The sequence below is a fragment of the Odocoileus virginianus genome, chromosome 7, assembly GCF_023699985.2.
Source record: "Odocoileus virginianus isolate 20LAN1187 ecotype Illinois chromosome 7, Ovbor_1.2, whole genome shotgun sequence".
Taxonomy (NCBI): Eukaryota; Metazoa; Chordata; class Mammalia; order Artiodactyla; family Cervidae; genus Odocoileus; species Odocoileus virginianus.
The window spans coordinates 50687269-50713146 of record NC_069680.1 but is presented as its reverse complement, the minus strand read 5'-3'; the positions used below and the strand labels follow the sequence as shown (position 1 = coordinate 50713146).

At 38.1% G+C, this 25878-nt stretch overlaps 1 pseudogene; it reads left to right on the top strand.

The window, feature by feature from the left end:
• Positions 1-22764, top strand: part of LOC110143046 (ferritin heavy chain pseudogene) — a 34588-nt pseudogene extending 11824 nt beyond the window's left edge.
• Positions 22765-25878: the final 3114 nt, after the last annotated feature.

Here is a 25878-nt window from a genome sequence, read left to right as displayed (position 1 = left end):
TGGACTGGTTGGATTTCCTTGCAGTCCAAGGGACTCTCAAGAGTTCTCCAACACCATAGCTCAAAAGCATCAATTCTTCGGTGCTCAGCTTTCTTTATAGTCCAACTCTCACATGCATACATGACTACTGGAAAAACCATAGCTTTGACTAGATGGACCTTTGTTGACAAAGTAATGTCTCTGCTTTTTAATATGCTGTCTAGGTTAGTCATAACTTTTCTTCCAAGAGCAAGTGTCTTTTAATTTCACGGCTGCAATCACCATCTGCAGTGATTTTGGAGCCCCAAAATATAAAGTCTCTCACTGTTTCCACTGTTTCCCCATCTATTTGCCATGCAGTGATGAGACCAGATGCCATGATCTTCGTTTTCTGAATGTCGAGTTTTAAGCCAACCTTTTCCCTCTCCTCTTTCACTTTCATCAGAGGCTCTTTAAGTTCTCCGCTTTCTGCCATAACGGTGATGTCATCTGCATAGCTGAGGTTATTGATATTTCTCCCAGCAACTTTGATTCCAGTTTGTGCTTCCTCCAATCCAGCGTTTCTCATGATGTACTCTGCATATAAGTTAAATAAGCAGGGTGACAATATACAGCCTTGATGTACTCCTTTGCCTATTTGGAACCAGTCTATTGTTCCATGTCCAGTTCTAACTGTTGCTTCTTGACCTGCATACAGATTTCTCAGGAGGCAGCTAAGGTGGTCTGGCATGCCCATATCTTGAAGAATTTTCCATAGTTTGTTGTGATCCACACAGTCAAAGGCTTTGGCATAGTCAATAAAACAGAAATAGATGTTTTTCTGGAACTCTCGTGCTGTTTCGATGATCCAGTGGATGTTGGCAATGTGATCTCTGGTTCCTCTGCCTTTTCTAAATCCAGCTTGAACATCTGGAAGTAAGTTCACAGTTCATGAACTGTTGAAGCCTGGCTTGGAGAATTTGGAGCATTACTTTGCTAGCGTGTGAGATGACTGCAATTGTGCAGTAGTTTGAACATTCTTTGTCATTGCATTTCTTTGGGATTGGAATGAAAACTGACCTTTTCCAGTCCTGTGGCCACTGCTGAGTTTTCCAAATTTGCTGGCATATTGAGTGCAGCACGTTCACAGCGTCATCTTTTAGGATTTGAAAGAGTTCCAGTGGAATTCCATCACCTCCACTAGCTTTGTTCATTGTGATGCTTCCTAAGGCCCAGTTGGCTTTGCATTACAGGATGTCTGACTCTAGGTGAGTGATCATACCAAATAATTATCTGGGTCATGAAGATCTTTTTTGTATAGTTCTTTTGTGTATTCTTGCCACCTTCTTCTTAATATCTTCTGCTTCTGTTAGGTTCATACCATTTCTGTCCTTTATTGTGCCCATCTTTGCATAAAAAGTTCCCTTGGTATCTCTGATTTTCTTGAAGAGATCTCTAGTCTTTCCCATTCTATTGTTTTCCTCTATTTCTTTGCATTGATCAAACTCTTATGAAATCACCCATAAAAACAGGCTACAAGCACTTCACCACTCCTGGGTCCTACTCCCTTCTGCCTCCTAGCACAGCCATTTGCGTAGCTCTATAATGTCTTGCAGTAGGTTGTAAACACCTCTAAAGGGACCTTTATCTTAGTCATCTTATCCCCCAAACCTGTCATGGTATCTGACACACAGTAAGTATTCAATACGTATTTGTCGACTTAATACCTATTGACAGCATTTTAAACTTCCCCAACTTGCATTTAGTTTCAAAAAGGAGAAATCAAATCCAATAAATTAAATGCCAGAAAGCGGAAACTAGGAGACTTTATACAACTTTTCCAAATTCTTTCATATTGCTCCACTTCAGCTGTTTACCAAGTGAATAAGGAAATTAAAAAGCAGCTACAAGCTGTTTTAATAGTCAGACTCAAATTCAATTTGGAATCAGGACAGAGATATATTATTTCTGAAGGTCCTTAACTGAAAAAGAATGGAAAATACGTTAAATAAAACTCAGAATCAATTGTAGCCTGATATGTGCAGCTTTGAAAGAGAAAACAAACAACAGCATTCTTAATAATGTCTAATAATTCCCACAGCGTAGGGACATAAAAAATATTCATTCTGATGGACAACATTTCAATTCAGGCTCTTGTCCTTCAACCTGGTAAGCCAAGAGCCCCCTCTGAATGTCCTATTTTTAAGAGTGAACTGTGCAGAAGGGATCTTAATTTCAGAGTATTCAAGTTCAAATCATGAGTCATCTTCTCCATTTCAATCACAATTCTGGTATACTTTTTGTTGGCTAAAATGAATATTTCTTACTGTAGGAAAAAAAAACAATCTAAGCAAATTGGCACACTTACTTTGAAAAACTTAAACCAAACACATTTTGGTACCAACATAAACAGGCCTTACTCAATTTTGCAGTGTCTTTCAAGACAACAAAATGGCTTTTCTTAAAACTTGCTTAACCATATTATGAATATATCACATATCACAAATCCATATACTACATTATTTTGATTGTAAGAAGCCAGTCAAAATATTTAATGTGGATAATTCTGAAGAGCAAAATGCAAAATTCTCTGCAGGGAGCAACAAGATGATCAGAGCTGCCTGCCAGGTAGGATCCCAGCTGTGAAACTAAATCCAATCCCCACATGACCTGCAAAATGTTCTTGCCCCTTTCAGCTTTTAGTTGTTCAGTGGCTCTCTAGTACCTTCAGAAGACAGACAGACCAACAAGCCCTTCCAAGGCCTGAATTCCTCTTTTCTTTCCATATTTATATTTATCTCTATATTTATCTCCATATAGAACTACTTCAAATTTACTGTATATATTTAACTCTATATTTATCTCCATATAGAACTACTTCAAATTTCCTGTATATGCCTTTTTATTTTATATTGGGTTGAGCAAAAAAATTAACTTTTCCTTGTGGAAAATCCTGAACCCAGTATCGCCATGGTTTTGGTCAAAATGCAAAATAGCCTCCCAATTCTCACCCATTCTTTCTCCCTCCTCTGACCCTCCCTGCCTCTTCAAAACAAGGTGTAGTCACACAATTCCACTCCCAAGTATACACACCTGAATGTTTATAGCAGCTTTATTCATAATAGCCAAAAAGTAAAAACAAACCATTTCTACATAGGTTGATAAATAGATCAACTATATGGGAAATGCCCATGCAATGGAATATTCAGTTCAGTTCAGTCACTCAGTCGTGTCTGACTCTTTGCGACCCCATGAATCACAGCACGCCAGGCCTCCCTGTCCATCACCAACTTCCGGAGTTTACTCAAACTCATGTCCATTGAGTCGTTGATGCCATCCAGCCATCTCATCCTCTGTCGTCCCCATCTTCTCCTGCCCCCAATCCCTCCCAGCATCAGGTTCTTTTCCAATGAGTCAGCTCTTCGCATGAGGTGGCCAAAGTACTGGAGTTTCAGCTTCAGCATCAGTCCTTCCAATGAACACCCAGGACTGATCTCCGTTAGGATGGACTTGGTACTAAAAAGGAATGAAATACTAACACATGCTACAAGATGGATGAATCTTGAAAACACTACACAAAGCAAAAGAAGCCAGATACAAATATTATAAGGTTTCATTTACATTAAATAGTCAGAATAGGCAAACCTATAGAGATAGAAAGCATATTAGTGACTACATAGGGATGGAAGAGTTGGGGGAAATGGGAAGTAACTGCTAATATTTACAGAATTAATTTGGGGTAAGGTAACAAAATATTCTAAAATTGATTGCAGTGATGGTTGCATATCTCAATGAGTATACTAAAAGCCATTGAATTGTGTAGTTTTAAATGAGTGAATTGTGTGGTATATAGATTGTCTCTCAATAAAGTTGTTATTGAAACAATGCTCACAGAAGGATAAATTAGGAGTTTGGAATTAACATTACACAGTGCTGTATAAAAAACAGATAATTAGCAAGAACTTACTGTATAGCACAGGGAACTCTACTCAATACTCTGTGATAACTTATATGGGAAAAGAATCTGAAAAAGAATAGATATGTGTATGTTGGTGGTGTTGTGGCTAAGTCATGTCCGACTGCGCCATGGATTGTAGCCCACCAAGCTCCTCTGTCCATGGAATTTTCCAGGCCAGGATACTGGAGTGAGTTGCCATTTTCCTTCTCCAGGGGATCTTCCCAACCCAGGGACGAACCCCTGCATCTCCTGCATTGGCAGGCAGATTCTTTACCACTGAGCCACCAGGAAAGCCCAGGTATATGGAGATGGATAATTAAATCACTTAGCTGTACCCCTGAAAATAACACAACATTGTAAATCAACTATCCACCCATATAAAATAAAACAATGTTCAAGGAAACTCCAACATTACCCTGAACAGTCTGTAACTCCATCCTCTGATTACCTCTATCCCTGGCACATGAATTTTTATCACTAATTTATAACAACTAAGAGCTGTCATTTTGCCAAGCAATTCACAGCCAATATCTTATTTAGTATTTCTAATAAATCCAAGATAAGTATATTATCATATGACTTTGCAATTAGACACATTTTTAAGTGCTATGTCATTCAGTAGAACTGTTTCTTAAAGACGGAAGCTGCACATATGTGTCTCACTATGATCAAGTGGGATTTTTTTTGTTTGGTCCAAAGTCGCAATGTTCTTAAAAAACTTTAAATTAGTTGATGACATTTTAAAAATCTGGGTATTTTATATAAAAATCCATTTTGCTAACCTATCTTCCAGAAATTCATAGAGCCTAATTATGAGATTTGACCAAAGCCTTTAAATCTGGAGACTCTTCTCCAACTTGACACAGTCTTTACCCTTCCTTATTGTCTCATATTTATCTCACTTTAATAATTAATGCTACCTGCATAAGGTATCATAATGAATTTATAAACAACAACTACCACTGGGCACAGACTTTGCATTCCTTCTGTTCATCTTTGCATTCCTGTGGTAACTGAACAGTACCTGATAAGTAGCATGGGCACAATAAATAACCCTGAATTGTTACCTCTCTAACATAAGTGAGTGGTGTTCTAGAGCATGTTTCTGCACCTCCTCCCCTCTTTTTTCTTCATTCTACCAGCTAATAAATTCTCAGAGCACCGCCTTGCATTGGACTCTTGGTTGAAATCAGTTCAACCTAGTTCAAATCCTAGCCTTCCAGGGAAACAAAGGGAAGTAAGATCTTACTCACAAAACCATCAGCAAATGGTACCAAACACCATTAACAAAATGCAAGCATGGTATACAGATTATAGAGATGGATTTCTCTGCCCCCATCCCAAATAGATTCAAGCTGAATACACTTTAGAAAAAGTACATATATATGAACTCTTAAGATCTTACTAACTTTGATTACCCAACGAAGACTGGAATGGTCCAGTCTGAAACTGATATATGAATTTTCTGGGAGGGTGTGTTTTGCCAAGTAGTTTAACAGCGTAAACAAAACTTATAGGAGCTTGTTCAACTTACTTATCAGGAAAGAAAAAAAGTTAAAGGCTTATAACGCTATTATTGCCTATATGCAAATTATACTGACTAAAACAAATCTTCAGTTACTTAAAATACTTCCAATAAGACCCCCCGAAGCATTTTATTAGCACCTAGTACTGACTACAGTGACAGTATACTGAACTCTGAGTCAAGCTTTCACTGGTTCACTGGTGGTGCAGAAAAGTAGCCCACACTTATATACAGAGTTATATTAATCACATACATATATTGAAGTACAATTAGTCATGTATGTATGTACTGTACATAAATATAAGCTAAATCTTTCATCTGCTAATAATGTAATAATGCTTTATTTATCTAATTTTTAAATATTCATACTCACAGAAAATTAGAAGAAAAAGTATTGAATTTTTAATAATGCCAACAACCCAAAGACTAATATTTAATATTTTAGTATCTTTCCTTATAGTCTTATTTTTGTTTATTTTTGCATAATTTTAATCATAAATTACATCACTTTTGCACATTGCTCTGATTCTAAATTATAACTCAAAATTTTTAATGGATGCTTAATACTTCATTGTGTGTATGTATCCAGATTTACAATAACTATTTCCTATTATTGAATGTTTGTTATATCTTATTTTTCAGATTTATTAAGAATGCTGCACTTATCATTCAATAAAAAATGTTTTTTCACATTTCAAGTTATGTCCTGAGACTAAATTCCCCCAAAGTAGAATTACATTGTTAGCGTCTTCATCTGTATTTACCTAAGTTCCATGAAGGTTGGCTTGATTTCTCTTCCTACCAGTTGTGTAGGTTCACCAATCCTTTCTTAGTGGACTATTTTCTTCTGGAGTCTTCTCAACTGTGATGGATAGGGCTGGCTGCAGACAATCTGCAGAAGTCAGAGAAGAATGTCCTTGGTGCCGCATCATTTGCTTTTCACCCCTGTTCATGCAGCCACCTTGATCCATCTCTGTGCCGTTCCCTGTATCCCCTTCCCCTTCAGGCCTATAGTGCCTCTGCTTCTCCACCTGATTTCCTGCTGGACCTGTGTACTCCAGTAGGGAGTTAACTGCTGGAGCCACTTTTTTGTTTTTTAAATCTAGAAGTACATACAAGGGAAGGCATGCTCATCTTAAAGAGGATCTGCACCTGCTACAAGGAGCTACAGGGCTGATGGAAGACCTCTGGGTAGCCAGGAATTTCCCGGGGCCCTTGAATCTGACCTTGCGGAGGCTGCTTGCCTGTTTTGAAAGAATTGTTTTGGAGGAAAAAGAAAGAAAGAAACAACTGCTTTAGTTTCAATGACCTTTATTTATTTGTCCTGGTTGTAAAAGTAATATGTGCTCCCTATTAAAAATCTGAAAAATACTATCTCCAAAAGAATTAAGAAAAAAACCCAAAAAAACAAAATCACCAGGATTGCATCACCAGCTCAGTGCATTTAGTTAGAAGCCTCTGTACCCTCATCTTGAGCCCCCATGGCATCAGCAGCCCAAGGGAGAAGCTAGGTCCTGCCTGTTCCTTTTTGATCAGCTCCCAGAAATTTGTACTTAACCAGGTCTCCAGAATTGGAACCAGAAATGGTGGTTTTATCTCATCTTAGCTCAGAGGGCTTTTGAAAGCCCAGACTAGCAGTTTCTCTCCCTTGTCACTTAGAGGATAGCATGCTTCCTGTCTGTGTTCCAAATCCAGTGGCATTTCCTGGAATTCAATTGCCTTCCTCTCTCTGCAGAGGAAGTGAACAGCTTAGAAACCTAGGCTGTCCAGAAAGGGAACTCAATTATTGGCATAAACATCTTTATACTGCTTCCCATGAGTGTAATTGTCAAATACCTTCCGTTTTGCTTCTTATTTTTAGTACTTCTTGTCAGACATTTGACTCAGGCTAACTTTCTGACCTTTCCTTTTCCTTTAATTTTTACTGGAGTATAGTTGTTTTACAATGTTGTGTTAGTTTCTGCTGTAAGCAAAATGAGTTGGTTACATACATACATGTGTCCACTCTTTTTAAGATTCATTTTCCATGTAGGTCATTGCAGAATACTGAGGAGCAGTCACCGTGCTACACAGTAGGGTCTCAGCAGTTATCCACTTTATATATACATTTTATATACAGCAGTGTGCAGATGTCAGTCTCAACCTTTCTGGCCTTTTCGTTTGTAACTTAGTTTTCCCTGGACTCAGCTTTCAAAGTGATTTGTCCTTGGGAGGCAACATGGTGCAGTGGTTAGTGGTGGGGGTCTAATGACAGCACACTGAGGGCCACCATGGTGAAACAGGCACTTGGTACATAGCTGGTGCGGATGGTAAGGGGTCCAAGCTCCATGGAAGGCATTTTGGCACTAGCTTCAAAGTTAAAAATGCATATAGCCTTCAATTCATTAATCCCACTTCTGGGAATGTATCCCACAGATAGATCTGCACACATGGGAAATTAATATGTGCCCAATCCTTATTGTATCACTTATATTATTATATTATTCATTATAATCATATAGTATAATGGCATATTTTAATTAATGATCATAATAGAATAATGTAAGTATATATTATTATACTCTTTTTATTGATACTATTATTATTATTGATATTTACAATAGTATTTATTTTATTATTTTGTTATAATTATATATGACTATGGTATATTATATTATGGTATGTTATATATAAGTATCTACTGGTATGTTATTATAAGTATAATTTAATTATATTATGATATGTTATATATAAGTATATGTTATTCTAGTCTATATTATTATTATTATTCTTACTATAGCAAAAGATTTAGAAATAACCAAATATCCATTTGTAAAAGACTGGTTAAATAATTACATCAACATAATGGAATATTATATAGATGTTTCACAAGTGAGAAAGTGCTCTATATACTGATATAGTAGATATTTAACATTATACAGAAGATACATAATTCATATTATATGAAAGAGAATGGATTTTTTATAATATGTGATCTATATTATATATTCATAATGCACCATATATAAGTGTTTTATACATACATACATACATACATACATACATATATATATACATACATACATACATATATATACATATACATATATATATATATATGTGGCAGCTTGGAGACAGATTAAGAGCACAGACTCTGGAGCCAGACTACCTAAGTCAGAACCTGTCTCCACCTCTTGCTATCTGTGTGATCTTGGGCAAGTCACTTAGCCTCTCTGTGTCTTGATATAATCATCTATCAGACAAAAATAATAACAGTACTTATCTCATAGAGTTGGTGAGAGTATTAAATGAGTTAATATGCACAAATGCTTAGAACTGGGCCTGGCACACAGCAGAGAAGAAACATATAAGGGTTAGTTACATTTATATTCCATTAAGTGAAAACAGCAAAGTTTGGAGGTGTATAAGATGCTACACTTAGCATATTATAAAGAAGTGAGAGCATATAAGAAGCCCTATTTGCATTTGCTTTTCTTTGCACAGAGCAGCATCAGAAAGATACTTATGGGAGGAAGGGCAGTGGTGTTAGACATAGATAGGGGAAACTTTTTAAGTGCAGATCTTTGAATGTCCTTCTGACTTTTTGAACCTCATGGATTCAATGCCTATTCAAAAAAAAATACAGTTAATTTTTTTTTTTAAAAAGGAGTATGAACCTCAGATTCATGAGAGTCTGAACTCTGGCTCCACCACTCACTAGCTCCAAAGCCTGGAACAAAATTACATAAGTTATGACTTCACCAAGGCTGAGATTTCTTTCTCCATGAGAATCATACCCATCAGTAATTGAGATATACCAGTAACATGTCTGATGTAAGGCAGGCCCATGACATGTTCAGGAAGTGTTAAAGTCCTCTGATTATACTTGCTCTTCACTTCCACTTTCTTCCAGGTGCCCCCAAAGACATTGATTCTTCTCCTCCAGCTGCTGGCATTCCAGAACTAGAGACCCAATTACATGAGGATGGAAGAGGAAGGCCAGACTCGGGGGTGAAATTAGAGCAGGGTTCAAATCCCAGCTAAGCAGATTATTACCAATAGCATGGACTTGAGCAAGTGGCCTCAGTTTCTTCACTTGTAAAACAGAGACCATAACAATGTCTCCATCTTGTAGGGCTGTTGGGAGAACTAAAAATGATATTTGTGAAGCACCCAGCTTAGCACAGAGGAGGCGCTGCATCCATGGGAGTGATTGTGAAGCGGAGGGCTGGAGAGGCTGGGAGAGATGGGGAATGGCTTTTATTCCCAGCTCCGGCTCTTCCAGCGTTGTCAGTGGCTTAACTATTGAAGGTCGTTTACTAAATCTTGCCCTCTTTAGCCTCCTGGGGAACCAAGAGCATCTGGGTTAAGTGGTCATATTATCATTCTCAGTGATGCAAACAAGGCAGATGAGGTCCCAGTTCTCAAAAAGTCTATCCTCTGGTGAACCACAAACAAGCAAGCACAGAGGATTAGGACCGTGTTTCTGGGGTAATGCCAGAGTGAGATGATTACAAAGGTAAATTGGGGAGCTCAGGTCATTGGTTTAGGGTTTGACTATGCTTTTTTCATACTGAAGATATCCTAGTATCCAGTTTTTTGAAAGATTGAGGACTTCAAGCATGATTTTCATCTAAGGAGGGAGAAGGAAGAGGTCAAGTTAGAAGGCCATTTAAATCCTGTCTCCAAAGAGACACATGAAAAGATGTTCAACATTGCTAATTATTACAGAAATGCAAATCAAAACTACAATGAGATATCACCTCACACTAGCCAGAATGGCTATCATCAAAAATTCACAAACAATAAATACTGGAGAGGGTGTGGAGAGAAGGGAACCCTCCTACACTGTTGGTAGGAATGTAAATTGGCGCAACCACCATGGAGAACAGCATGGAGTTTCCTTGAAAAAACTAACAACAGAACTTCCATATTGTGGGAAGTTGTGGGAAGTTCCATATTGCAGTGGGACTCTGCGATCCCACTCCTGGGCAAATATCCAGAGACAAACATGTTCCGAAAGGATACATGCACCCCAGTGCTCACTGCAACACTGTTTATGGTAGCCAAGACATGTAAGTAACCTAAATGCCCATCATCCATCTAAAGAGGAAGGGATAAAGAAGATGTGGTACATATATACAATGGAATGTTATTCAGCCATTAAAAAGAGTGAAATAATGCCACTTACAGCAACATGAATAAACCTAGAGACTGTCACACTAAGTGAAGTAAGACTGAGATGGAGAAATATTGCATGACATCCCTTCTGTGAGGAAATCTAAAAAGACGTGATAAAAATGAACTTACAAAACAGAAAGAGACTCACAGACTTAGAGAACAAACTTATGATTACCAGGGTGGATGGTGGGGGGAGGATGGAGAGAAAAGATAGTTAAGGAATTTAGGATGGACATGTACACAAAGGACCTTCTAAAGGGCACATGAAACTGCTCGATGTTACGTGGCAGCCCTGATGGGAGCGGAGTGTGGGGGAGAATGAATATAGGCATATGTGTGGCTGAGTCCTTTTGGCACTGTTCACCTAAAGCTACCATAACATTGTTTGTTAACAGCTATACCCTAATACAAAATAAAAGCTAATAATAAATAAACCCTGTCTCCACCTTCTGCCTGGGGCTGGTCTCTCAACTGATGGAGTAGCAACCGGGCTGCAAGGTGGCTACTTCCCAAAGTTCTGACACCGGGGTCCCACTGCTCAGTGTAACATTAACCATAACATTGATGTGATGTCACTACACAGTACGATTTTTATGTCTTTGTGAACTTTTTATTTTTTTACTTTTCCTCTTGCTGAGAGCCATGTGCAGCTCCATGTATCATGGAGTCAGGTTTTTACTATCCTCAACGTGAAAGGTCACAATTTTGGCAAGATGTGGATAAGCAAAACCCCATGTGTGTCTATAAAACTAAATAGTAATTCCAAAGTATCTCTTAGCATGAGCCTGGGATGTTTCCCAGGTTTTAAAATATATAATTTAAAATTCATGATCCTTTTGAGAAAAAATGCAGGAAAGTCAAATAAATCTTCTCTTTTATACACACATACCTCAGGGAAAACGGAATTTTATGTAAATAACTGCAGGTGGTGATGTAACAGTATTACAATAGCCCCTATAAATTCTGGAGTTTTCCAACTGTGCTCTGAGAAAGGCTCTGAGTTTCTGCAAATTCTGTTCCTTCTCCCTGGAGTACCCTTTCCCTTCCTCCCTACTTACACCTAATTCACCTGAAAATTTTCTAATTTTCTTTTAGTTATAAGTGAGATAATCCTTTCTCTGGGAAAAGGTCTTTCTGTAATCTCTCTAAGACTGGTTAGTTGCCCCTCCGCTGTGCTCTCTCAGCTACCTGAGTCTTTATGAAATGACTTAAATAATCTTTACCACACTATTTAAAGTTCTTTTATGCCCTTGACTTCATAGGCACAGAAATGGTTGAAAAATAATCCTTGGTTTGTAATGCATTATCATTGCTGGTTTATACTTAACCCTGTTTTATAATCATGTTCTTATTTATTTTATTTTTGGCCACACTGCGTAGTATATGAGATCTTCGCTCTTGGACCAGGGATCTAACTCATGCCCCCTGTAGTGGAAGCCCAGAGTCTCAATACTGGACCACCAGGGAAGTCCAATATGTGTTTTGTTTTATCTCTTTACTTATTTGTAACCATACCACCTAGTATAAATATAATGGAAGATACATATGCAGCTTAAAGTATTCTAGTAGCTCTATTTAAAAAAATATAAAGTAACAACTGAAATTAATTTTAATAACATATTTGTTTAACCTAATATAGCCGAGATTATCACTCCAACAAATAATCAATACAAACATTACTAATGAGATATTTACATTTGTTTTTTTTTCCATATGAAGCCTTCAAACCTTGATTCGTACCTTACATTTAGAGCATATATTAATTGTTTCTAGTCATATTTCAGATGATCAATAGTTATACATGGCCAGTGGCTACCATACTGGACAGCACAGATTTATAATGTAGCCAAATTCCATGCACACATGACCAAAACCAAGAACTAAAATATTGCCAATAACTTATGTCTACCTACAGATGCTTCCCTCATCTTGCCTTTTGTCAACTGCTCTGTTGACCCAGCTAGAGGTTAAGTTCATGGAGGACAGAATATGTACTAATATATTATATAGATATTTATGTTTCATGGTCTTCTCAAGGTGTGATCTCTAGACATGGAATTCCCGAGACACTTTCAGTTCAAAGTGTTTTTATAATAATATTAAGATGTCATTTGCCTTTTTCATAGGCTGATATTTGCACAGATCATGAAAGCAACGGTGTGTAAAACTGCTGGCACCTTAGCATAAATCAACATAGTAGCCCCATATAGTATAGTATTACCATACCATACTGGTAGTCCTTGTAATCATCAATACTGTTGGTTTTTTTAAAAAAAAGAAAAGTTTCACTTTAAATGTCCTTAAGCGTTAAAATGTATCTAATTCCATTAAATCTTGACACTTTAATGCTCATCTTTTTAATATTTTGTGTAAGTGATGATATGCATAAAGCACTTCTGCTGCACATCGACATGTAAGTGCTGTCCCAAAAAAGCATTTGTGCAATTATTTGAGCTGTGAACTGAGCTAGAGGCTTTTTTTTCATGTAACACCATTTTGACTTGAAAGAACAACTGACAAACCATGATCATTCAGAATTGAGACTTCAGTGGACATTTTCTCAAAATAAACAAAGTAAACCTGTCACTTCAGAGAAAACAATGGGCAATATTTATTGCCGTTAATTAAAATTTGAGTTTTCAAATGAAGACTCAGATTTTGGAAAATTTGTATCTACCACTGTGAACTTCACAGCTTCTCAATATCTAAACTTTTTACTCTTCAGAAGAAGTTAGGGGGGATATTAACAAATGTGAAAATTTTTTGGTTGTTATATAAAGAAGTGGCAACATTCAGAAGACAGGTATAGCTCAGGGTGCCAATACTTTACAAATGACCAGCATATTAATGTTAACAAAATCATGCATGGTATATGATAAACCAAAGTATACGATAAACCAGAATTTTAACCTAACAGAGAACAAAATGTTCATTGATGTGGTTTCAGGTCTTATCCCGCAAATACCTTTAAGAAATTATACTCACTGGGTTTTAGTACAGTATCAAAGATTATCCAAAATCAACTGAAAAGGCTACTAAGATACTCCTTCCTTTCCCAATTGTGTACATATGTTTTTCTTTTCCTTCATATACTTTAAGCAAAAAACATACTGTAATAAATTGAATCCATATTGCAAGCAGATATGAAAATTCAGCTGCTGTCTATTAAGCCAGACATTAAAGAGGTTTGCAAAAATGTGTGAGTAACATTCTATTCATTTTTATGCTTGGGAAAATATAGTTATTTTCATAAAATATATATTATTCATGTTTCTGTGTAACGGGTTCATTATTATTATTTTAAAATAATAAGTCATAATAATAATAACAATAATAATAAATGGGGAAAAAAAAGAAAGAGAACTTTATGCTGAGCAAAGTAAAAAAAAATAATAATAATAATAAGTCAATATTTTTAAATTTGTTTTAATTTCACTACAGTAAGTATTGATAGACATAATGGAAATAAACAAAAGCTCTTTGAGACCCTCAATAAATTTTAAGTGTAAACTATTTCTGAGATGAGACCAGAAGTTTAAGAACCACTAGCCTAGTACATTTCTTGTTATATTATACTATACTATATTTTGCTTACATATTATATTTCACTTAGATATTATACTTATATATTATATGTGTTAATATATATTTTATAGTTTTTATATTATGTTTACTATTATCTTAACAAGTGGTCAAAGTTAACACCACCAGTGATGGGACAAATCAACATCATGTGCTTTCCATGTAATGTACTGAGAAAGACACATCATTTCTATGGTATTCTTAACAAAAATGCACATCCTGAATCTAATCATAAAGTAACATCAGAAAAACCCAAACACTGACATTCTACCAAATATTTCACTTGTATTTTTAAAAAAATATGTCAATATAAAAAAACAAAACTAACAAAAACAAAGCAAAACCAAGAAACGGTTTTAGTTAAAATTAAGCTAAAGAGATATGACAACAGAATTCCACCTAAAACTGGGGGTAATATTAATGGCAATTGGAAAAACCTGAACAAAGTCTGTAGATAAGAAAATAATAGTCAATGTTAATTTCTTGATCTAGCTCATTGCAGAGTGATTATGTCAGAGAATGTTCTTGTTTTTAGGAAATACACAGTTAATGGGGGAAAGGTATCATTTCTGTTATTGACTCAGATGGTCCAGAAAACAATATGAGAGGGTATAGAAGAGAAAAGAGCGAATGTGGTAAAATATTAATATTTGGAATTTGGGAAAAGGAAGTTCAGAAATTCCTTGCCTATTTTTGTCATCTGGTGGCTCAGATGGTAAAGAATCTGCCTGCAACGTGGAAGACCCTGGTTCAATCCCTGGGTCAGGAAGATCTCCTAGAGAAGAAACTGGCAACCCACTCCAGTATTCTTGCCTGGAGAATCCCATGGACAGAGGAGCCTGGCGGGCTATATATAGTCCATGGGGTCGTAAAGAGTCAGACACAACTGAGCAACTCACACACACATGGTTGTCGTTCAGTCACTCAGTCGTGTCTGACTCTGCAACCACATGGACTACAGCATGCCAGGCTTCCCTGTCCTTCACCATCTCCAGCAGCTTGCTCAAACTCAAGTCCATTGAGTGGGTGATGCCATCCAACCATCCTCTCTTGGTTGTCCCCTTCTCCTCCTGCCTTCAATCTTTCACAGCATCAGGGTCTTTTCCAATGAGTCAGTTCTTCACATCAGGTGGCCAAAGTATTAGAGTTTCAACATCCTTCCAATGAATATTCAGGACTGATTTCCTTTAGGATTGACTGGTTTGATCTAAGGGACTCTCAAGAGTCTTCTCCAACACCACAGTTCTAAATCATCAGTTCTTTGGTGCTCAGCCTTCTTTATGGTCCAACATTAGTTCAGCTTTTCTATTAGTCCAAAATTATGTCAAAACAAGGAGTTACACGGAAAAGGTTTACTCAACAAATACACGAGTGGATCATTTTCCAGATACTCCACTTTCTTTAGTTTCTGGATTTAGATGTAAGAAGGATTAAATGGAGGAAAAATTAAAAATCTCTTACAGATAAAGAGAACAGTCTTGTGGTTGCCACAGGGGGTGGGAGTTAGGGGAGGGAGGGATTGGGAGTTTGGGATTAGCAGATGCAAACTAGTATATATAGGATGGATAAACAAAAAGGTCATACTGAATAGCATGGGAAACTATATTCAATATCCTGTGATAAACTGTAATGGAAATAATATGAAAATGAATATATATATATGTATATAACTGAGTCATTTTGCTATTTAGCAGAAATTAACACAACTTTGCAAATCGAATACATTCCATAAAAATTTTTAAAAAAACAACAAAAATCAAAAAGTCTGTTAATCATTACTATATCCTTAATTTGCTTTAACAATGTGTGCTAAAAGTACCTCCCAAATTTACCTCCTTTTGTTATTTTTTCTTAAAAGATCCTTTGGACCCCAGAAATTGAGGTTTTTCATTACATGAACTGCAAGTCATTTTGCTCCAACTTTGATGTGGAGGGAAAGAGGACCGTTTGCCAGCCTTTAACACAAAATGAAGAGGAAAGAGTAATTAGAGAATTCCTCTTGGAAGAAATCAGAAAGGCGCTTGAGTCCCATCTTAGCTTCAGCCATCAGGAGTCAGTACAGCTAGGAGGGAAGTGAATCCTCAGCAGCTCTCAGTTTCAGGAGGCTCCGGACAGCAGGGCCAGGGCGTGGGACGAGGGAATCTGTGAATCTTCGTTCCACTCCTCTGGTCTGAAAGTTCATCTCTTGAGGCTTGACTGCTTTGAGAGTGAAAAACGAGCCTAGGCCGTCTAGGATTGGCTGAAACGTGTGTGGTTAAGAGTCTAGCCCAGCAGATAATTAGAAGCAGATTCTGGGAATGAGCAGAGGATTTTTTTCTTTTTAAAACAATACACCCTCCGTCTTTTCTTAATTCAATTCTGCACCGGTTGCCTCGCCCGACTCCCTCTAGTGGCCCTGAGGAGGATAGTCACGGCCGGAGGAGCCTTGGTGTTTATGACCGTGGCTTCCCTGTTCAGGCAAGATTCAGAAGAATTGGTTTCTTGTTTTAAGAACAAGAGCCTTATAAATTAGTTAATCCAACCTGAGTAAAGGATGTTAAAATCTAGAGAGGTTAAAGAAATGTCCTGAGGGCACAGCAAATTAAAGGGGTAACCCAGAACAGGAACATTGGTCAGCTGACTGCAGTCCCTAGCCTGTCCCAGGACAACTTGAACAGGAGCCCCACTGGCTTCCCACATGCATGGAGAATCTCCAAAGCCACAGTTAGAAGAAAATACAGAGCCCTTATCTGCTTATCACCTAGGGCCTGCAGAGTCCTGCACGCCTGGCCCAGCTTCCTCTCTGCCCTTCTCCCAGGTTCCATGGGCTCCCACCAGTTAGCTGCTTTAGTGTAGAGCCAGCAGAACTTCAACATTAGACTGTACATCATAGTCTGTGTTCCGTGGTAGAATGTAACCTCTTCAAAGGCTGCTTTTTCCTTCTTGCTATTTCCCCAACACCAATCACAGGATATGTGTGTTAGATTCCCATGACTGACCTAACAAATCACCACAGCCTAAGGCAACAGAAAATTATTCTTTTACCTTTCTGGAGGCCAGAAGTCTACAATCAATTTCACTGAGGCAAAGTCAAGGTTTTGGCAAAGGCCACACGCCCTTCCAGGGCTGTATGGGAGAATCAGTTCTTTTTCTTGCAGTCTCTGGTGGGCTGGTGGCAGTTCTTAGCTTGCGACTCTATCATCCAGTCTTCAAGGCCATCTTTAAATCTCTCTCTGTCCTTCTCATAAGGATACTTGTGATGATATTCGGGACCCACCCAGATAATCCAGGTTAGGCAGCAAACTGAAGTTCCTGAAGACTTAAGTGATGGCCCTGGTCAGACAAGTAGGAATTGCAGACATAGGTTTGAACCCAGGCAGTCTGACTCCAGGGTCCCTCCACTACCCTATACAGGAGTCTGACGGCATTTGTGCTTTTATAGTTCCTGCTTTACAGTTAAGCCCAATTAACTATCCTAAGTCCTGTTCTAGACTGCGGGGATACAAGGAGATCTAGGGTCGATCTTTATTCCCCAGGATAAATCCATTTATGTGGAAAGAAAAGGCATAAAGTCAGAGAGTGGTTACCCTAGTGTGGCAAAGTGACTAAAAGAGCATTAAAGGGCCTCTGGGAGACTATAATGTCATTTCTTGCCCTGGTGCTGGCTACAATAGTCTGTGAAACAGTTTGGAAAAGTTCATCACTGTACACTTGCAATTTATGCACTTTTGTCAGTGTGTACTATATTTTGAAAAAGACCAAACGAAGGCATAAAGTCAGGGCTCTAGGAAATGTCAAGAGAGGCCATAAGGCAGTCTCTCCCACAGCGCTGGATGTCTAGGCCATTTCTTAGCCTTCTCACTAACTACCTGACTAATAAAGGGCTGTGAGGTATGAGGTAAGCAAGTGAGGATTTTCCAGGGTCTTTCCTATCAAAATTCCCAAGGTCAGCCCACCTCAAATTCAGTTTGGCTGTAAAGCAGACATGAACAGACATTTTAAAGTAGCATTTAAAATGTTGCTAATAAGGATTAACTCCCCTCCCCAAAGAAATCTGTTAATATTATGACATAAACTTTGAAAATCCTAGGCTAAACAAATTTTGATCCCTTTTTTGACTGCAGGACTTATCGGAGCCTTTAATATATTAACATGAAATGTAAGACTATCCCTGGGTCAAGAAGATCTCCTGGAGTAGAAAATGTCAACCCACTTGCCCGGAAAATTCCAGAGGGGTCTGGCAGGCTACAGTTCATGGTGTCACAAAGACTAGGATGTGACTGAGTACACATGCACACGCAAAGTTCAGTCACTCAGTCGTGTCCGACTCTTTATGACCCCATGGACTGCAGCACACCAGGCCTCCCTGTCCATCACCAACTCCCGGAGCTTGCTCTAACTCATGTCCATCATGTCAGTGATGCCATCCAGCCATCTCATCCTCTGTCATCCCCTTCTCCTCCCGTCGTCAATCTTTCCCAGCATCAGTCTTTTCCAATGAGTTAGTTCTTCACCTCAGGTGGCCAAAATGTTGGAGTTTCAGCTTCAGCATCAGTCCTTCCAATGAATATTCAGGATTGATTTCCTTTAGGATGGACTGGTTGGATCTCCTTGCAGTCCAAGGGACTCTCAAGAGTCTTCTCCAACACCACAGTTCAAAAGCATCAATTCTTCGGTGCTCAGCTTTCTTTATAGTTCAACTCTCACATCCATACATGACTACTGTAAAAACCATAGCTTTGACTAGATGGACCTTTGTTGGCAAAGTAATGTCTCTGCTTTTTAATATGCTGTCTAGGCTGGTCATAGCTATTCTTCCAAGGAGCAACTGTCTTTTAATTTCATGACTGCAGTTACCACCTGCAGTGATTTTGGAACCCAAGAAAATAAAGTCTGCCACTATTTCCATTGTTTCCCCATCTATTTGCCATGAAGTGATGGGACCAGATGCCATGATCTTAGTTTTTTGAATATTGAGTTTTAAGCCAAATTTTTCACTCTCCTTTTTCACTTTCATCAAGAGGATCTTTAGTCCCCTCTTTTGCACATACAAGAGGGAGATGTATTTTGCTTTTTTCACAGACTTATTTTACTATGGAATACTTTATATTCTTAACACTTTCATGATTAATGTTCTAAGGGACAAATTTTGGGAAGTGCTATTGTAGAATCCTAATTCATAGATCCAGTTCACCCAAAGATCGTGCAGACTGATGTTTCAAACTATTCCCTGAGGTCTGTCTAGGTTACTTTCACTGTCCCTCCACAAGCCATAAGTGTTGCTTCAATTGACCAAATAAAGTATCCCATAACCTAAATGTCTGGATAAATAATGGGGGGCAGAAGACAGCTAGAGAGCAGAGAAGGATTGGAGTGCAAAGATAAAGAATTACAATGACTTGAGCTCCAGATTATCCTGAAAAGTCATAAGAGTGTTTTGGTTGAACAAAATGATCATTTACTATGAAGATGCAGGGCATTCTCTCATTAAAAAAAAAAAAAAAAAAGAGTGGACTCTGGACTTGAGGACAAGATGGAACTGGACACCTGGATGCCACCAAGGCTTCCTCTCTGTCAGTGGTCCTCAGGATCCCCTTCATCATTCTCTGTCTATAGACTTCTGATTTTACTTCCTGGCTGGCAAGATGGAAAATATGGTGACCAACAGTTACAGGGTTTGTCTGTCACTGTCCAGTCATTAGGAAAGAGAGTCAATTGACTTAATCCCAAATTCCTAAGAAAGGGATATTGGTCAGGCTGCTAGCTACTGGTGAGAACACTTGGTGGGTCACAGAACATGCCAGTCACACCATGATTGTGGGGCATGAGGGTACAGTATGGATGCCCATGTACAGGTGGGGAGCTGGGCAGACCACCTGAAAGATGGCTGTTCAAATACAAGCTATGTTCTGTGTAAAGCTGGTTTTTAAAAGCACTTTCTCGCTTTCTATATAAATAAATAAACAGGATTTTTTTTTTTTAATGATTTTCAGTTCTTCAGAATCATGATCCAAAGCAGTGGCTCTCCTCCCCTGACCTGTAGATGTATCCTATGGAAGGGTTGCTACAGTCTGTGCTAGCCATTTCCGAAAATCATTTCACCCAAGAAACATGAAAGATTGCATTTTTTAAAAAGTGATTTGTTTCTTTCCTGTAAAATCTGAGTCCATGGAGGGAAATTTGGTTAATTAACAATATTTGTTTTGAGAAACTGGTTATTTAAAGCTTCACTGGGCGGAATTTCAGTTGTTTTCAACTATTACATCCTCCATATTTAATGCCATCGTTTCGAAAATGGATTGACTTCAGAAGTACTTTTCTCTTGCTTTGGAGATTTTGCACATTGGCCCAAATGGGTTTTTATTTTCCATTTTAATTTATACAGTATAAATACAATGTTGGACTTCTTTGGAGTTAACAGTTTCACTGTGCAGATGTTTCTTGAAAGCCTTTTCAATTCATAGTGTTGGTTTAAAAAAAATTTTTTTTTATTAGCCTGGCAGGCAGCCAGAAAAAAAGAAAATTCCATTTTGCATAGAACTGTAAGATTTTCTTCCTTGTTCTTTCCCCACCCCCAGCCAGCTACAGGATTATTAGGATTAAAGATGCCATAGTGACATCTTGTGGTCAACTGCCAGAGACACAGCAAAAAGCGGTGGGATGACAGAAGTGATCTAGTTCATTCTCCCACAAGTATTTCTTGATTTGTGTTATTTGCTTTTTATTTACCAGTTGGCTGAAATCACTCCAGGTTTTTTGCTCTACGGGAACTACCCAAATTTACCCCATAGAAAGGATAAACATGCTGTGTTCTGGAAAGGAAAAGAAGGACATAACTCTTACTTTGCCTTTTTGTTGGACTCTCATGCAAACAGTATTGCACAAGCTACTCAGTAATAACTCTGAAAAATACTCAAATCTTTTCCCTAAAAAGAGACAAGAAACAGTGCTTCTAAATGAGCTCTCATTCTTTATAATTCTAAGCTTTTAGCAACTAACAGATTGTTTACTTATATATTTAGATGAAATGTATAAATAATAACCCTCCAAACTTTATTTCTTCACGCAAACTAGTGTCAGTGGAGATTAAAAACCTGCTTGCGTAATTCTCGACTTTTAAAAGATAAATGTAGCAAATAATATGCAACAATAAAAAAAACTTATTGGAAGCTTTGTAAAATACACAAAAAAGATATGATATAGTGTTAAAAAAGCAAAACACCAAATTATATATCAGCTGTGATCCTACATGCACATCAGTGTGACGATCTATACAGTGTAGAAGTCTACACAAGTATGGATGCAAATGTCAATATCAAGGCCCATGTGGAGAAGGGTATAGACACAGAAATAAGCCCAGAAAAAACACATGTATTAATAAGCATTTTCTGTTTCATGATAATATTGTTGTTGTTGTTCAGTCGCTAAGTTGTGTCCAAATCTTTGAGGCCGTATAGACGGCAGCAAGACAGGGTTCTCTGTCCTCCACTAACTCCTGGAGTTTGTTCAAATTCATGTCCATTGAGCTCACATACTGCTGAAGCCTAGCTTGTAGGATTTTGAGCATTATCTTGCCAGCATGTGAAATGAGTACAATTGTACAGTAGTTTGAACATTCTTTGACATTGCCCTTCTCTAGGATTGGAACAAAAACTGACCTTTTCCAGTTCTGTGTGAGAAAAAAACAATTACCAAATTTCTTCCAAACCAGAAACAAAAGGATGTTTTAAAACTGTAGTAATAGTCTTCGTGGGGAGTCGCCACAGCTTCCTGCTTCAACAGTGCTTGAAGCGAACGGGCTGCAGGTCCCCCACCCCTCCGGCCACTCAGAGCCAGCCCTCCTCACCACCCGACAGGGCCGCCCGGGGTCCCCGCCGCCACTCCACGCCGCGCAGCCGCCGCCGGCCACCGCGCTTCTTCTCAGCCACCGCCCTGACGACCGCATCCCCCGCGCAGGTGCGCTGCGACTACCACCAGTGCTTGGAGGCCTCCATCAACCGCCAGATCAGCCTGGAGCTCTACGCCTCCTCTGTCTACCTGCCCACGTCATACTATTTTGACCACGATGACGTGGCTTTGAAGAACTTTGCCAAATACTTTCTTCACCAATCTCATGAGGAGAGGGAACATAACTGAGAAACCGCTGAAGCTGCAGAACCAACGAGGTGGCCAGAATCCTCCTTCAGGATATCAAGAAACGAGACCGCGATGACTGGGAGAATGGGCTGAATGCAATGGAATGTGCGCTATGCTTGGCAAGAAATGTGAATCAGTCACTACTGGAACTGCACAAAGTGGCCACTGAAAAAAATGACCCCTATCTGTGTGATTTCATTGAGACTCATTACCGGAATGAGCACATAGAAGCCATCAAAGAATTGGGTGACCACATGACCACATTGCGCAAGATGGGGGCCCCAGGATCTGGCATAGCAGATACCTCTTTGACAAGCACACCCTGCGACACAGTGAGCCCTAAGCCTCAGGCTGACTTCCCGTAGCCACAGGGGTGACTTTCCTGGGCACCAAGGCGGTGCATGCATATTTGGGTTACCTTCACCTTTTCTATAAGTTGTACCAAACCATCTATTTAAGTTCATTCTTTAGCACCATTCCTTCAAATAAAGTAATTTGGTACCCCAAAAAATAAATAAATAAAAAATAAAACTATAGTAATTAAAAATATATAGTGCTGATATATGAATAGATTGAGAGACCAATGAAAAAGAATAGAAAGTCCAGAAAGAGATCTAAGAACACATGGGAATTTAGTATGTGATAAATTTAATATAGCTTAAAGAACAATATCACAAATCCACAGAGAAAAGATAGGTTACTCAGTTAAAGACTTTAGGACTGCTAGATGGCCATCTAAAAAGAAAGTTGGATCCCATACCTCACACCTTACACCCAGAAAAATTCAAAGTGGTACAAAAATTTAAATATAGCAAAGAATAGTGTATTACAAGTGATGTAAGAAACCATGAGAGAACTATTTAATAATCTCAGAGTGCAGAATATCTTTGCATTTATGACACATATGAAACACAGAGGTCACAACATTGTGCAGAAAAAAAAAATCAAAGGCAAATGACAAAACTGGAAGGAAGAAATATTTGTAGTAGATATCAAGTTAATTTTTCTAAATATATAATGAATTTCTAAAAATCAATAAGGAACAAACCAATGACCCAATTGAAAAATAGGCATTGATTTGCAGCAACATGGAAGGACCTAGAGATTATCATATTAAGTGAAATAAGTCAGAAAGAGAAAGACAAATATCTTATGATGTCACTTATATGTGGAATTTTTTAAGTAATACAAATGAACTGATTTACAAAACAAAAATATACTCACAGACATAGAAAACCAACTTATGGTTACCAAAGGGGAAATGTGGCAAGGGATAAATTAGGAGTTTGTGATGAACAGATACACAATATTACATATAAAATAGAGAAGCAACAAGGACTTACCATATAGCAGAGAAAACTATATTCAATATCTTGTAATAACTTATAATGGAAAAGAATGTGAAAAAGAATGTGTATATATATATACATAACTGAATCACTTTGCTGTACATCAGAAACTAACACAACATTGTAAATCAACTGTACTTAAATAAAATTAATTTTAAAAATAGCCAAATGTACCTAGGGTGAAAGAGATCACCAGCCCAGGTTGGATGCATGAGACAAGTGCTTGGGCCTGGTGCACTGGGAAGACCCAGAGGGTTCGGGTAGAGAGGGAGGTGGGAGGGGGGATCGGAATGGGGAATACATATAAATCCATGGCTAATTCATGTCAATGTATGACAAAAACCACTACAATATTGTAAAGTAATTAGCCTCCAACTAATAAAAATAAATGAAAAAAAATAGACAAATGATATGAACCAACTCTACCCAGCAAAGAAAACCCAAGTAAGTCTTAAAACATGTGAAATGGAATTCAACATCACTCACAATGTCATTTTGCATTTAGCCCATTGGCAGAAATCAAACTTTGATAGGAGACTGTATTGGTGGGATGTGGGGATAAAGACTTTCTCCTACATCGCTGGTGGAAGTGGAAATTAGAACAATCCTTGTGAAGGACAATCTGTGAATGAATATATCCTCTGACATAGCTCTTCCACTCCCAGGAATTTATAGGACAAAAGATGCTCCCGTATGCAAAATGACTTATGTACATGGTTATTCACTGCAGCAATGTTTAAACAAAAAGTTTAAACAGCAATGTTTCAGCAAAGTGCTGAAAACATTAGCAGAATATTGGTTAAGGAAATTATAATACATCCACATAAAAGAATACTGTGCAGCTCTAAAAGAAGAAAAGGGTGACATTCTTTATGGATGGATGCAGATCATCTCTAAGATATATCATTAAAGTGAAATTCAGGGCTTAAAAATGTATGGACTGTGCTATCATTTATCTTACAAATCAAAAAAGAAATACACTGAATATACATATCTGCTGATGTTTACAAAATCTGTCACTTGAAGAAATCCTAACAATGTTTAGCTAAAAATCCAGAAGGAATGACCTCTGAACGTCCAGACTCACTGAGCATGCTGAGACCTTGGTTATGCTCAGGGCTGTATACTCTTCACTGGAAGGTCAGGGGAGACTAACAGCAGAGATGTGAAGGGAACCCTCAGGGATGCCTGAGAGCTGCCTAAAGGTGTCCTCCCAAAAGTGGGCGTTGTTTTCAAACCATGTGAATTCTCATTTTTTTCTTAATCAATTAATATAAATCTGACATTCTCATCAACAACATATTTACATCCGTTTTAAGATTACAATGATTTCTTTTCCCCCAAGGAAGATGCACTGTATTGGGCTGAGGTCTCAGACACCCACAGATACACAGTGGCCTTCATTCACCTTTGGCAGCAAGAGAGATTTACTTAGGATCATACTCACATCTTTAACTATCCAACTTATCATGCTTGATCTTTCCTCCAGAATTCCAAATAACAACAAAAATAACAGATTTGTTGCACACTTGGCATTCTATTTAAATGCTCACAGTAATCCTAGAATGTGAAGATGATTAATATCCTCATTTTAAAAATGCAAAAGCTGAGGCTCGGAGGGTTAAATGCCTTGTCCAGCATCACACAAGCTAAAAAGTAGAAAGGCTAACATTCTGCCACAAATGAATCAGACACCAGCATTATTTCTCTTTCTCTATATCAAGCAATTTCTAATTTCCTCTGCACTCTTCTTCAACACCCTCTTTATTTGGTTCTCTTTCTAGTGCACCTCCTTGATTTATTAAACATTATAATTTCCTCTGGTTTCAGAGTCTACAAATTGTAATGATTCTCAATCCTAGCTGCACATCGGACTCTCTTGAAGGGATTTAAAAATACACCTATGACCAGAGAATTCCTGGCGGTCCAGTGGTTAGGATTCAGCACGTTCACTGCTGTGGCCAGGGTTCTATTCCTGGCTGGGGAACTAAGATCCTGCAAGTCACCCAGTGAGATATATACACACACACACACGTATCTCCATACCTATGACCAGAGCTCACTCCTAGACAGTTTGTTTTCATTAGTCTGGGATGAGATCTAGGAAACAGTGTTTTCAACCACTTATTTCTACTCCTAGTGTCTAGTAGACATTCACTAAATATTTGTTACCTGAATGAACAAATGGATGATGAAAGAATAAATGAATGAATGAACTATTGAGAGTCCCT